Genomic DNA, 14770 nt, shown 5'->3' with positions numbered 1-14770 from the left:
AAACGGGCAATGACGTGTTACCAGGGAGAACTGGGGGCTATGACTTCTGCACTAGAAGAGGAGACTAAAGTCTGCGGTGCCAGGACGACATGTACCTATGGCATATCTGGTATCTGGTGTTTGGAGTACATGTTGATAGAATCCAAAAGTTATCAGGGCAAAGGCTACTTGACACTAAGGCTGGTGCATGCATTATTCTACATGTATTGCGTGTGCTAGGAATATTCTATGAATATTAATACAGTATTTCTCTTACATGGAGACAGAAAGACTAGACCGTAGCTGGAACTGTTGATGCAGCTCAGTAGCTTAGGAATGCAGAGAAGGAGGGCTGGACTGATAACTAGAAGCATAACATACTCTTGGCAGACAGGCAGGCAGAGCCAGGCCGGGCCGGGCACCGCGCGGCAGGAAATAAGTGAAGGGTCAGGGATGCAGGTGGGGGCTGCATCACTCCTCGGAGTGGGTTCAGGAGACTGGAGCTTGAATCTGATGTCCGGGCCCTTTTGAGGCCTAGGAACGGGGACAATGCGATGAATTAACGTGCACACTGTAAACGTGGCAACATAGGCCTAATACTCGTTGCTTTCACGAAAACTGGAAACTGGCATACTAGAGTTGGACACAACTGTAAGTGCGTCTTTAATCGATCATGAGGGAATACATGCATATCGATCATGCACATATAACATAAAGTGGGGAACACGTAGGCACATACAACATGGCAAAATTTACTTTTCCACAAGCTACTACCGACAAGAAAATGGAGAAAGAAAAACCTGAACATGGTATGGAAAAATTACAAAGAGGGTCACGACAAACGTATATCATTAGGTGTACATATCTGTATTCATTTTGCAATATTTACACGGTTGGACGAGTGTGCTATACATACATTAAACTGAACGAGAGTGTAACGATGTTAAAGATCACTAATACATAGCAGACAATTTAATGATGCCTACATAACCCATGTGCTCTTTCCTTCACCTCTCGTCACCTCTGGACACCCCAACGAGAAGCCGAGAAATCGTCACTTTTGGAGAGAAAGTGTCACCTTTAGTTGATGCGTCCCAGCTTCAAACAGGGCTTCAAAAAGTGCACTTTGAGAGACCCAAGGAGCGGGCTGGTCGTCCAGCCATAGGAGAGGGAGGCTGGGGGCTGTTAGACCACAGTGCCTTTTACATGGTACTAGCAACACTCACCCTTGCACAAACATCAGAGCCCAGTTAATGACCAGAATAAACAAACAACCTATACGTTGTTTTTAAACGTCTTGTACTGTAATGCATGACTTCTCTCTTTTAATTGTGAAAAATACTGGCTGGTACGGGGATCAAACCCCCGACCTTGGCGTTATTAGCACCACGCTCTAACCAACTGAGCTAACCGGCCAAGTCATTCATACAGAAAAGGTATTATTACACAAGGAAATGTTTTTGCATTCCTCAAAAACGATTTCTGCACAATTACACGGGCTACAACATGCAAGAGTACAGTAAAAGTAAGCATTGCATGTATTAAAACACTCTGTCCCTGCTGCCCCACAGCTGTGGCATCATAATGAAATGACTTCTCATGATTAAAGCTGGCAATTTCACAAATCAAAGAAAACAAAGTGTTTGGGACAGGTGTTATTTAAAAAATAATAATACTCTGTATATTGCAAATAAAAAATATCTCCCAACTGCCATGACATTGCCAACCGCAATGCCATGACTTGGATTCGAACCGAGGTTGCTGCGGCCACAATGCAGAGTACTAACCACTATACGATCACGGCGAGCTACTTGGGCTACTAAGGCCCATGACGTATGTGACTTTTATAGTGCAAATCAGGTGACACTGCCAGTCATCAGAGTCTTATATGTTGTGTATGTGTTTTGAGGCAGATGCTGCACATTTCGCCTCTTTGACTGGGATGTTCACAAACCAACACAGACTGCCCTCCAGTCCTACTCTGCAAGGACCGCTCCCTCCTTTTTACACCTCAAGCGTTATGTTATTCAAACATTGGAAGAGTAGTATCAAACCTCTTGGTAAGCCATGAAGAACTGGACATGATGTTTCGTATGTGGTGTGATGTATAGGACAATACTCCGTAGGAGTCTCCCAGGACAGACACAATATTTCAAAATAGGCCTCCAGAACCTCACGTGAAGTCTCCCTAAGAGAACACAATATCACTGATGTGGCCTCCAAAACTTGGCACAGTACTATGGATACAGCATTTTTAGCTCCACGCAGCACACAGTGTCATTTTCCAAGCTCTCACAATCCATCAGACTCTGCTGCTCTTGCGTTGCCGGTTCTTGAGGCACTGAAGCTTGAACCTCTTCTGCCTCTTCAGTAACAGTGTCAGTAATGCAATGGTACTCAGGTGCTGCCTGTGCTGCACCTGTTGTTTGAAGCTTGCATTACTGCTGCCTAGGTTGTACTTTGAAGCGAGCGAAGCTTAAAAACATCTTTTCACGTCACAAAACCAAACTGATTGGCTTTGAAAATTAAAGATACTGGTGGCTGGTGGTACATTACAATGGCAGGTAAAAACCCGAAACATCTTTAGGTTTTAAGGAGGAGCATTGTGTACATGAGGATAATTATAATAGGAGAAATTGTGTTTGCAGACAATGAGTCTTTAATCAAACAAAAAGTCTTGTATGAGGTTGTGTAAAAACAAGGCACTGCTGAGATTCGAACTCAGGATCTCCTGTTTACTAGACAGGCGCTTTAACCAACTAAGCCACAGCACCTATTTCCACTCACTTAGAACCATTTTACCTTCTGTGTCGGTATCACTGTGAGGCACTCCATACTTTTCTGTCTCTAAATTTTTATCCAGCTACTACCGACAAGAAAATGGAGAAAGAAAAACCTGAACGTGGTATGGAAAAATTACAAAGAGGGTCACGACAAACGTATATCATTAGGTGTACATATCTGTATTCATTTTGCAATATTTACACGGGTGGACGAGTGTGCTATACATACGTTAAACTGAACGAGAGTGTAACGATGTTAAAGATCACTAATACATAGCAGACAATTTAATGATGCCTACATAACCCATGTGCTCTTTCCTTCACCTCTCGTCACCTCTGGACACCCCAACGAGAAGCCGAGAAATCGTCACTTTTGGAGAGAAAGTGTCACCTTTAGTTGATGCGTCCCAGCTTCAAACAGGGCTTCAAAAAGTGCACTTTGAGAGACCCAAGGAGCGGGCTGGTCGTCCAGCCATAGGAGAGGGAGGCAGGGGGCTGTTAGACCACAGTGCCTTTTACATGGTACTAGCAACACTCACCCTTGCACAAACATCAGAGCCCAGTTAATGACCAGAATAAACAAACAACCTATACGTTGTTTTTAAACGTCTTGTACTGTAATGCATGACTTCTCTCTTTTAATTGTGAAAAATACTGGCTGGTACGGGGATCGAACCCGCGACCTTGGCGTTATTAGCACCACGCTCTAACCAACTGAGCTAACCGGCCAAGTCATTCATGCAGAAAAGGTATTATTACACAAGGAAATGTTTTTGCATTCCTCAAAAATGATTTCTGCACAATTACACGGGCTACAACATGCAAGAGTACATTAAAAGTAAGCATTGCATGTATTAAAACACTCTGTCCCTGCTGCCCCACAGCTGTGGCATCATAATGAAATGACTTCTCATGATTAAAGCTGGCAATTTCACAAATCAAAGAAAACAAAGTGTTTGGGACAGGTGTTATTTAAAAAATAATAATACTCTGTATATTGCAAATAAAAAATATCTCCCAACTGCCATGACATTGCCAACCGCAATGCCATGACTTGGAATCGAACCGAGGTTGCTGCAGCCACAATGCAGAGTACTAACCACTATACGATCACGGCGAGCTACTTGGGCTACTAAGGCCCATGACGTATGTGACTTTTATAGTGCAAATCAGGTGACACTGCCAGTCATCAGAGTCTTATATGTTGTGTATGTGTTTTGAGGCAGATGCTGCACATTTCGCCTCTTTGACTGGGATGTTCACAAACCAACACAGACTGCCCTCCAGTCCTACTCTGCAAGGACCGCTCCCTCCTTTTTACACCTCAAGCGTTATGTTATTCAAACATTGAAAGAGTAGTATCAAACCTCTTGGTAAGCCATGAAGAACTGGACATGATGTTTCGTATGTGGTGTGATGTATATGACAATACTCCGTAGGAGTCTCCCAGGACAGACACAATATTTCAAAATAGGCCTCCAGAACCTCACGTGAAGTCTCCCTAAGAGAACACAATATCACTGATGTGGCCTCCAAAACTTGGCACAGTACTATGGATACAGCATTTTTAGCTCCACGCAGCACACAGTGTCATTTTCCAAGCTCTCACAATCCATCAGACTCTGCTGCCCTTGCGTTGCCGGTTCTTGAGGCACTGAAGCTTGAACCTCTTCTGCCTCTTCAGTAACAGTGTCAGTAATGCAATGGTACTCAGGTGCTGCCTGTGCTGCACCTGTTGTTTGAAGCTTGCATTACTGCTGCCTAGGTTGTACTTTGAAGCGAGCGAAGCTTAAAAACATCTTTTCACGTCACAAAACCAAACTGATTGGCTTTGAAAATTAAAGATACTGGTGGCTGGTGGTACATTACAATGGCAGGTAAAAACCCGAAACATCTTTAGGTTTTAAGGAGGAGCATTGTGTACATGAGGATAATTATAATAGGAGAAATTGTGTTTGCAGACAATGAGTCTTTAATCAAACAAAAAGTCTTGTATGAGGTTGTGTAAAAACAAGGCACTGCTGAGATTCGAACTCAGGATCTCCTGTTTACTAGACAGGCGCTTTAACCAACTAAGCCACAGCGCCTATTTCCACTCACTTAGAACCATTGTACCTTCTGTGTCGGTATCACTGTGAGGCACTCCATACTTTTCTGTCTCTAAATTTTTATCCAGCTACTACCGACAAGAAAATGGAGAAAGAAAAACCTGAACGTGGTATGGAAAAATTACAAAGAGGGTCACGACAAACGTATATCATTAGGTGTACATATCTGTATTCATTTTGCAATATTTACACGGGTGGACGAGTGTGCTATACATACGTTAAACTGAACGAGAGTGTAACGATGTTAAAGATCACTAATACATAGCAGACAATTTAATGATGCCTACATAACCCATGTGCTCTTTCCTTCACCTCTCGTCACCTCTGGACACCCCAACGAGAAGCCGAGAAATCGTCACTTTTGGAGAGAAAGTGTCACCTTTAGTTGATGCGTCCCAGCTTCAAACAGGGCTTCAAAAAGTGCACTTTGAGAGACCCAAGGAGCGGGCTGGTCGTCCAGCCATAGGAGAGGGAGGCTGGGGGCTGTTAGACCACAGTGCCCTTTACATGGTACTAGCAACACTCACCCTTGCACAAACATCAGCCATCAGAGCCCAGTTAATGACCAGAATAAACAAACAACCTATACGTTGTTTTTAAACGTCTTGTACTGTAATGCATGACTTCTCTCTTTTAATTGTGAAAAATACTGGCTGGTACGGGGATCAAACCCCCGACCTTGGCGTTATTAGCACCACGCTCTAACCAACTGAGCTAACCGGCCAAGTCATTCATACAGAAAAGGTATTATTACACAAGGAAATGTTTTTGCATTCCTCAAAAACGATTTCTGCACAATTACACGGGCTACAACATGCAAGAGTACATTAAAAGTAAGCATTGCATGTATTAAAACACTCTGTCCCTTCTGCCCCACAGCTGTGGCATCAAAATGAAATGACTTCTCATGATTAAAGCTGGCAATTTCACAATTCAAAGAAAACAAAGTGTTTGGGACAGGTGTTATTTAAAAAATAATAATACTCTGTATATTGCAAATAAAAAATATCACCCAACTGCCATGACTTTGCCACCCGCAATGCCATGACTCGGATTCGAACCGAGGTTGATGCAGCCACAACGCAGAGTACTAACCACTATACGATCATGGCGAGCTACTTGGGCTACTCAGGTCCATGACGTATGTGACTTTTATAGTGCAAATCATGTGACACTGTCAGTCATGAGAGTCTTATATGTAGTGTATGTGTTTTGAGGCAGATGCTGCACATTTCACCTCTTTAACTGGGATGTTCACAAACCAACACAGACTGCCCTCCAGTCCTACTCTGCTAGGACCGCTCCCTCCTTTTTACACCTCAAGCGTTATGTTATTCAAACATTGGAAGAGTAGTATCAAACCTCTTGGTAAGCCATGAAGAACTGGACATGACGTTTCGTGTGTGGTGTGATGCACATGACAATACTCCGTAGGAGTCTCCCAGGACAGACACAATATTTCAGAATAGGCCTCCAGAACCTCACGTGAAGTCTCCCTAAGAGAACACAATATCACTGATGTGGCCTCCAAAACTTGGCACAGTACTATGGATACAGCATTTTTAGCTCCACGCAGCACACAGTGTCATTTTCCAAGCTCTCACAATCCATCAGACTCTGCTGCCCTTGCGTTGCCTGTTCTTGAGGCACTGAAGCTTGAACCTCTTCTGCCTCTTCAGTAACAGTGTCAGTAATGCAATGGTACTCAGGTGCTGCCTGTGCTGCACTGTTGTTTGAAGCTTGCATTACTGCTGCCTAGGTTGTACTTTGAAGCGAGCGAAGCTTAAAAACATCTTTTCACGTCACAAAACCAAACTGATTGGCTTTGAAAATTAAAGATACTGGTGGCTGGTGGTACATTACAATGGCAGGTAAAAACCCGAAACATCTTTAGGTTTTAAGGAGGAGCATTGTGTACATGAGGATAATTATAATAGGAGAAATTGTGTTTGCAGACAATGAGTCTTTAATCAAACAAAAAGTCTTGTATGAGGTTGTGTAAAAACAAGGCACTGCTGAGATTCGAACTCAGGATCTCGTGTTTACTAGACAGGCGCTTTAACCAACTTAGCCACAGCGCCTATTTCCACTCACTTAGAACCATTGTACCTTCTGTGTCGGTATCACTGTGAGGCACTCCATACTTTTCTGTCTCAAAATTTTTATCCAGCTACTACCGACAAGAAAATGGAGAAAGAAAAACCTGAACATGGTATGGAAAAATTACAAAGAGGGTCACGACAAACGTATATCATTAGGTGTACATATCTGTATTCATTTTGCAATATTTACACGGGTGGACGAGTGTGCTATACATACGTTAAACTAAACGAGAGTGTAACGATGTTAAAGATCACTAATACATAGCAGACAATTTAATGATGCCTACATAACCCATGTGCTCTTTCCTTCACCTCTCGTCACCTCTGGACACCCCAACGAGAAGCCGAGAAATCGTCACTTTTGGAGAGAAAGTGTCACCTTTAGTTGATGCGTCCCAGCTTCAAACAGGGCTTCAAAAAGTGCACTTTGAGAGACCCAAGGAGCGGGCTGGTCGTCCAGCCATAGGAGAGGGAGGCTGTGGGCTGTTAGACCACAGTGCCTTTTACATGGTACTAGCAACACTCACCCTTGCACAAACATCAGCCATCAGAGCCCAGTTAATGACCAGAATAAACAAACAACCCATACGTTGTTTTTAAACGTCTTGTACTGTAATGCATGACTTCTCTCTTTTAATTGTGAAAAATACTGGCTGGTACAGGGATCGAACCCACGACCTTGGCGTTATTAGCACCACGCTCTAACCAACTGAGCTAACCGGCCAAGTCATTGACACAGAAAAGGTATTATTACACAAGGAAATGTTTTTGCATTCCTCAAAAACGATTTCTGCACAATTACACGGCCTACAACATGCAAGAGTACATTAAAAGTAAGCATTGCATGTATTAAAACACTCTGTCCCTGCTGCCCCACAGCTGTGGCATCATAATGAAATGACTTCTCATGATTAAAGCTGGCAATTTCACAAATCAAAGAAAACAAAGTGTTTGGGACAGGTGTTATTTAAAAAATTAATAATACTCTGTATATTGCAAATAAAAAATATCTCCCAACTGCCATGACATTGCCACCCGCAATGCCATGACTTGTATTCGAACCGAGGTTGCTGCGGCCACAATGCAGAGTACTAACCACTATACGATCACGGCGAGCTACTTGGGCTACTCAGGCCCATGACGTATGTGACTTTTATAGTGCAAATCAGGTGACACTGTCAGTCATCAGAGTCTTATATGTTGTGTATGTGTTTTGAGGCAGATGCTGCACATTTCGCCTCTTTGACTGGGATGTTCACAAACCAACACAGACTGCCCTCCAGTCCTACTCTGCAAGGACCGCTCCCTCCTTTTTACACCTCAAGCGTTATGTTATTCAAACATTGGAAGAGTAGTATCAAACCTCTTGGTAAGCCATGAAGAACTGGACATGATGTTTCGTATGTGGTGTGATGTACATGACAATACTCCGTAGGAGTCTCCCAGGACAGACACAATATTTCAGAATAGGCCTCCAGAACCTCACGTGAAGTCTCCCTAAGAGAACACAATATCACTGATGTGGCCTCCAAAACTTGGCGCAGTACTTTGGATACAGCATTTTTAGCTCCACGCAGCACACAGTGTCATTTTCCAAGCTCTCACAATCCATCAGACTCTGCTGCCCTTGCGTTGCCTGTTCTTGAGGCACTGAAGCTTGAACCTCTTCTGCCTCTTCAGTAACAGTGTCAGTAATGCAATGGTACTCAGGTGCTGCCTGTGCTGCACCTGTTGTTTGAAGCTTGCATTACTGCTGCCTAGGTTGTACTTTGAAGCGAGCGAAGCTTAAAAACATCTTTTCACGTCACAAAACCAAACTGATTGGCTTTGAAAATTAAAGATACTGGTGGCTGGTGGTACATTACAATGGCAGGTAAAAACCCGAAACATCTTTAGGTTTTAAGGAGGAGAATTGTGTACATGAGGATAATTATAATAGGAGAAATTGTGTTTGCAGACAATGAGTCTTTAATCAAACAAAAAGTCTTGTATGAGGTTGTGTAAAAACAAGGCACTGCTGAGATTCGAACTCAGGATCTCCTGTTTACTAGACAGGCACTTTAACCAACTAAGCCACAGCGCCTATTTCCACTCACTTAGAACCATTGTACCTTCTGTGTCGGTATCACTGTGAGGCACTCCATACTTTTCTGTCTCTAAATTTGTATCCAGCTACTACCGACAAGAAAATGGAGAAAGAAAAACCTGAACATGGTATGGAAAAATTACAAAGAGGGTCACGACAAACGTATATCATTAGGTGTACATATCTGTATTCATTTTGCAATATTTACACGGGTGGACGAGTGTGCTATACATACGTTAAACTAAACAAGAGTGTAACGATGTTAAAGATCACTAATACATAGCAGACAATTTAATGATGCCTACATAACCCATGTGCTCTTTCCTTCACCTCTCGTCACCTCTGGACACCCCAACGAGAAGCCGAGAAATCGTCACTTTTGGAGAGAAAGTGTCACCTTTAGTTGATGCGTCCCAGCTTCAAACAGGGCTTCAAAAAGTGCACTTTGAGAGACCCAAGGAGCGGGCTGGTCGTCCAGCCATAGGAGAGGGAGGCTGGGGGCTGTTAGACCACAGTGCCTTTTACATGGTACTAGCATCACTCACCCTTGCACAAACATCAGCCATCAGAGCCCAGTTAATGACCAGAATAAACAAACAACCTATACGTTGTTTTTAAACGTCTTGTACTGTAATGCATGACTTCTCTCTTTTAATTGTGAAAAATACTGGCTGGTACGGGGATCGAACCCACGACCTTGGCGTTATTAGCACCACGCTCTAACCAACTGAGCTAACCAGCCAAGTCATTCATACAGAAAAGGTATTATTACACAAGGAAATGTTTTTGCATTCCTCAAAAACGATTTCTGCACAATTACACGGGCTACAACATGCAAGAGTACATTAAAAGTAAGCATTGCATGTATTAAAACACTCTGTCCCTGCTGCCCCACTGCTGTGGCATCATAATGAAATGACTTCTCATGATTAAAGCTGGCAATTTCACAAATCAAAGAAAACAAAGTGTTTGGGACAGGTGTTATTTAAAAAATAATAATACTCTGTATATTGCAAATAAAAAATATCTCCCAACTGCCATGACATTGCCAACCGCAATGCCATGACTTGGAATCGAACCGAGGTTGCTGCGGCCACAATGCAGAGTACTAACCACTATACGATCACGGCGAGCTACTTGGGCTACTAAAGCCCATGACATATGTGACTTTTATAGTGCAAATCAGGTGACACTGCCAGTCATCAGAGTCTTATATGTTGTGTATGTGTTTTGAGGCAGATGCTGCACATTTCACCTCTTTGACTGGGATGCTCACAAACCAACACAGACTGCCCTCCAGTCCTACTCTGCAAGGACCGCTCCCTCCTTTTTACACCTCAAGCATTATGTTATTCAAACATTGGAAGAGTAGTATCAAACCTCTTGGTAAGCCATGAAGAACTGGACATGATGTTTCGTATGTGGTGTGATGTACATGACAATACTCCGTAGGAGTCTCCCAGGACAGACACAATATTTCAGAATAGGCCTCCAGAACCTCACGTGAAGTCTCCCTAAGAGAACACAATATCACTGATGTGGCCTCCAAAACTTGGCGCAGTACTTTGGATACAGCATTTTTAGCTCCACGCAGCACACAGTGTCATTTTCCAAGCTCTCACAATCCATCAGACTCTGCTGCCCTTGCGTTGCCTGTTCTTGAGGCACTGAAGCTTGAACCTCTTCTGCCTCTTCAGTAACAGTGTCAGTAATGCAATGGTACTCAGGTGCTGCCTGTGCTGCACCTGTTGTTTGAAGCTTGCATTACTGCTGCCTAGGTTGTACTTTGAAGCGAGCGAAGCTTAAAAACATCTTTTCACGTCACAAAACCAAACTGATTGGCTTTGAAAATTAAAGATACTGGTGGCTGGTGGTACATTACAATGGCAGGTAAAAACCCGAAACATCTTTAGGTTTTAAGGAGGAGCATTGTGTACATGAGGATAATTATAATAGGAGAAATTGTGTTTGCAGACAATGAGTCTTTAATCAAACAAAAAGTCTTGTATGAGGTTGTGTAAAAACAAGGCACTGCTGAGATTCGAACTCAGGATCTCCTGTTTACTAGACAGGCACTTTAACCAACTAAGCCACAGCGCCTATTTCCACTCACTTAGAACCATTGTACCTTCTGTGTCGGTATCACTGTGAGGCACTCCATACTTTTCTGTCTCTAAATTTTTATCCAGCTACTACCGACAAGAAAATGGAGAAAGAAAAACCTGAACATGGTATGGAAAAATTACAAAGAGGGTCACGACAAACGTATATCATTAGGTGTACATATCTGTATTCATTTTGCAATATTTACACGGGTGGACGAGTGTGCTATACATACGTTAAACTAAACAAGAGTGTAACGATGTTAAAGATCACTAATACATAGCAGACAATTTAATGATGCCTACATAACCCATGTGCTCTTTCCTTCACCTCTCGTCACCTCTGGACACCCCAACGAGAAGCCGAGAAATCGTCACTTTTGGAGAGAAAGTGTCACCTTTAGTTGATGCGTCCCAGCTTCAAACAGGGCTTCAAAAAGTGCACTTTGAGAGACCCAAGGAGCGGGCTGGTCGTCCAGCCATAGGAGAGGGAGGCTGGGGGCTGTTAGACCACAGTGCCCTTTACATGGTACTAGCAACACTCACCCTTGCACAAACATCAGCCATCAGAGCCAAGTTAATGACCAGAATAAACAAACAACCTATACGTTGTTTTTAAATGTCTTGTACTGTAATGCATGACTTCTCTCTTTTAATTGTGAAAAATACTGGCCGGTACGGGGATCGAACCAGCGACCTTGGCGTTATTAGCACCACGCTCTAACCAACTGAGCTAACCGGCCAAGTCATTCATACAGAAAAGTTATTATTACACAAGGAAATGTTTTTGCATTCCTCAAAAACGATTTCTGCACAATTACACGGGCTACAACATGCAAGAGTACATTAAAAGTAAGCATTGTATGTATTAAAACACTCTGTCCCTTCTGCCCCACAGCTGTGGCATCATAATGAAATGACTTCTCATGATTAAAGCTGGCAATTTCACAAATCAAAGAAAACAAAGTGTTTGGGACAGGTGTTATTTAAAAAATAATAATACTCTGTATATTGCAAATAAAAATATCTCCCAACTGCCATGACATTGCCACCCGCAATGCCGTGACTTGGATTCGAAGCGAGGTTGCTGCGGCCACAACGCAGAGTACTAACCACTATACGATCACGGGTGCTACTTGGGCTACTCAGTCCCATGATGTATGTGACTTTTATAGTGCAAATCAGGTGACACTGTCAGTCATGAGAGTCTTATATGTAGTGTATGTGTTTTGAGGCAGATGCTGCACATTTCACCTCTTTGACTGGGATGTTCACAAACCAACACAGACTGCCCTCCAATCCGACTCTGCTAGGACCGCTCCCTCCTTTTTACACCTCAAGTGTTATGTTATTCAAACATTGGAAGAGTAGTATCAAACCTCTTGGTAAGCCATGAAGAACTGGACATGATGTTTCGTATGTGGTGTGATGCACATGACAATACTCCGTAGGAGTCTCCCAGGACAGACACAATATTTCAGAATAGGCCTCCAGAACCTCACGTGAAGTCTCCCTAAGAGAACACAATATCACTGATGTGGCCTCCAAAACTTGGCGCAGTACTTTGGATACAGCATTTTTAGCTCCACGCAGCACACAGTGTCATTTTCCAAGCTCTCATAATCCATCAGACTCTGCTGCCCTTGCGTTGCCTGTTCTTGAGGCACTGAAGCTTGAACCTCTTCCGCCTCTTCAGTAACAGTGTCAGTAATGCAATGGTACTCAGGTGCTGCCTGTGCTGCACCTGTTGTTTGAAGCTTGCATTACTGCTGCCTAGGTTGTACTTTGAAGCGAGCGAAGCTTAAAAACATCTTTTCACGTCACAAAACCAAACTGATTGGCTTTGAAAATTAAAGATACTGGTGGCTGGTGGTACATTACAATGGCAGGTAAAAACCCGAAACATCTTTAGGTTTTAAGGAGGAGCATTGTGTACATGAGGATAATTATAATAGGAGAAATTGTGTTTGCAGACATTGAGTCTTTAATCAAACAAAAAGTCTTGTATGAGGTTGTGTAAAAACAAGGCACTGCTGAGATTCGAACTCAGGATCTCCTGTTTACTAGACAGGCACTTTAACCAACTAAGCCACAGCGCCTATTTCCACTAACTTAGAACCATTGTACCTTTTGTGTCGGTATCACTGTGAGGCACTGCATACTTTTCTGTCTCTAAAGTTTTTATCCAGCTACTACCGACAAGAAAATGGAGAAAGAAAAACCTGAACGTGGTATGGAAAAATTACAAAGAGGGTCACGACAAACGTATATCATTAGGTGTACATATCTGTATTCATTTTGCAATATTTACACGGGTGGACGAGTGTGCTATACATACGTTAAACTGAACGAGAGTGTAACGATGTTAAAGATCACTAATACATAGCAGACAATTTAATGATGCCTACATAACCCATGTGCTCTTTCCTTCACCTCTCGTCACATCTGGACACCCCAACGAGAAGCCGAGAAATCGTCACTTTTGGAGAGAAAGTGTCACCTTTAGTTGATGCGTCCCAGCTTCAAACAGGGCTTCAAAAAGTGCACTTTGAGAGACCCAAGGAGCGGGCTGGTCGTCCAGCCATAGGAGAGGGAGGCTGGGGGCTGTTAGACCACAGTGCCCTTTACATGGTACTAGCAACACTAGCCCTTGCACAAACATCAGCCATCAGAGCCCAGTTAATGACCAGAATAAACAAAACACCTATACGTTGTTTTTAAACGTCTTGTACTGTAATGCATGACTTCTCTCTTTTAATTGTGAAAAATACTGGCCGGTACAGGGATCGAACCCGTGACCTTGGCATTATTAGTACCACTCTCTAACCAACTGAGCTAACTGGCCAAGTCATTCATACAGAAAAGGTATTATTACACAAGGAAATGTTTTTGCATTCCTCAAAAACGATTTCTGCACAATTACACGGGCTACAACATGCAAGAGTACATTAAAAGTAAGCATTGCATGTATTAAAACACTCTGTCCCTTCTGCCCCACAGCTGTGGCATCATAATGAAATGACTTCTCACGATTAAAGCTGGCAATTTCACAATTCAAAGAAAACAAAGTGCTTGGGACAGGTGTTATTTAAAAAATAATAATACTCTGTATATTGCAAATAAAAAATATCTCCCAACTGCCATGACATTGTCACCCGCAATGCCGTGACTTGGATTCGAACCGAGGTTGCTGCGGCCACAACGCAGAATAGTAACCACTATACGATCACGGCGAGCTACTTGGGCTACTCAGGCCCATGACGTATGTGACTTTTATAGTGCAAATCAGGTGACACTGTCAGTCATCAGAGTCTTATATGTTGTGTATGTGTTTTGAGGCAGATGCTGCACATTTCGCCTCTTTGACAGGGATGTTCACAAACCAACACAGACTGCCCTCCAGTCCTACTCTGCAAGGACCGCTCCCTCCTTTTTACACCTCAAGCGTTATGTTATTCAAACATTGGAAGAGTAGCATCAAACCTCTTGGTAAGCCATGAAGAACTGGACATGATGTTTCGTATGTGGTGTGATGCACATGACAATACTCCGCAGGAGTCTCCCAGGACAGACACAATATTTCAGAATAGGCCTCCAGAACCTCACGTGA

General features: G+C 43.0%; 9 non-coding genes across 9 annotated transcripts; all 9 read right to left on the bottom strand.

The window, feature by feature from the left end:
* Positions 1–2679: 2679 nt before the first annotated feature.
* Positions 2680–2753, bottom strand: TRNAT-AGU (transfer RNA threonine (anticodon AGU)). Its single transcript has one exon. It is a non-coding gene; the product is annotated as a tRNA-Thr (tRNA).
* A 664-nt stretch (positions 2754–3417) lies between these two features.
* On the bottom strand, positions 3418–3491 carry TRNAI-AAU (transfer RNA isoleucine (anticodon AAU)). Its single transcript has one exon. It is a non-coding gene; the product is annotated as a tRNA-Ile (tRNA).
* Positions 3492–4775: 1284 nt separating this feature from the next.
* On the bottom strand, positions 4776–4849 carry TRNAT-AGU (transfer RNA threonine (anticodon AGU)). Its single transcript has one exon. It is a non-coding gene; the product is annotated as a tRNA-Thr (tRNA).
* Positions 4850–6877: 2028 nt separating this feature from the next.
* On the bottom strand, positions 6878–6951 carry TRNAT-AGU (transfer RNA threonine (anticodon AGU)). Its single transcript has one exon. It is a non-coding gene; the product is annotated as a tRNA-Thr (tRNA).
* Positions 6952–8981: 2030 nt separating this feature from the next.
* On the bottom strand, positions 8982–9055 carry TRNAT-AGU (transfer RNA threonine (anticodon AGU)). Its single transcript has one exon. It is a non-coding gene; the product is annotated as a tRNA-Thr (tRNA).
* A 671-nt stretch (positions 9056–9726) lies between these two features.
* Positions 9727–9800, bottom strand: TRNAI-AAU (transfer RNA isoleucine (anticodon AAU)). Its single transcript has one exon. It is a non-coding gene; the product is annotated as a tRNA-Ile (tRNA).
* A 1284-nt stretch (positions 9801–11084) lies between these two features.
* On the bottom strand, positions 11085–11158 carry TRNAT-AGU (transfer RNA threonine (anticodon AGU)). The gene has a single exon. It is a non-coding gene; the product is annotated as a tRNA-Thr (tRNA).
* A 671-nt stretch (positions 11159–11829) lies between these two features.
* On the bottom strand, positions 11830–11903 carry TRNAI-AAU (transfer RNA isoleucine (anticodon AAU)). Its single transcript has one exon. It is a non-coding gene; the product is annotated as a tRNA-Ile (tRNA).
* Positions 11904–13185: 1282 nt separating this feature from the next.
* Positions 13186–13259, bottom strand: TRNAT-AGU (transfer RNA threonine (anticodon AGU)). The gene has a single exon. It is a non-coding gene; the product is annotated as a tRNA-Thr (tRNA).
* Between the last annotated feature and the right edge of the window lie 1511 nt (positions 13260–14770).

This window comes from Lissotriton helveticus, chromosome 12 (genome assembly GCF_964261635.1).
Source record: "Lissotriton helveticus chromosome 12, aLisHel1.1, whole genome shotgun sequence".
NCBI classification, from domain to species: Eukaryota; Metazoa; Chordata; class Amphibia; order Caudata; family Salamandridae; genus Lissotriton; species Lissotriton helveticus.
Note: the sequence above shows the minus strand (reverse complement) of the source record. Positions and strands in the feature narration are given on the sequence as shown.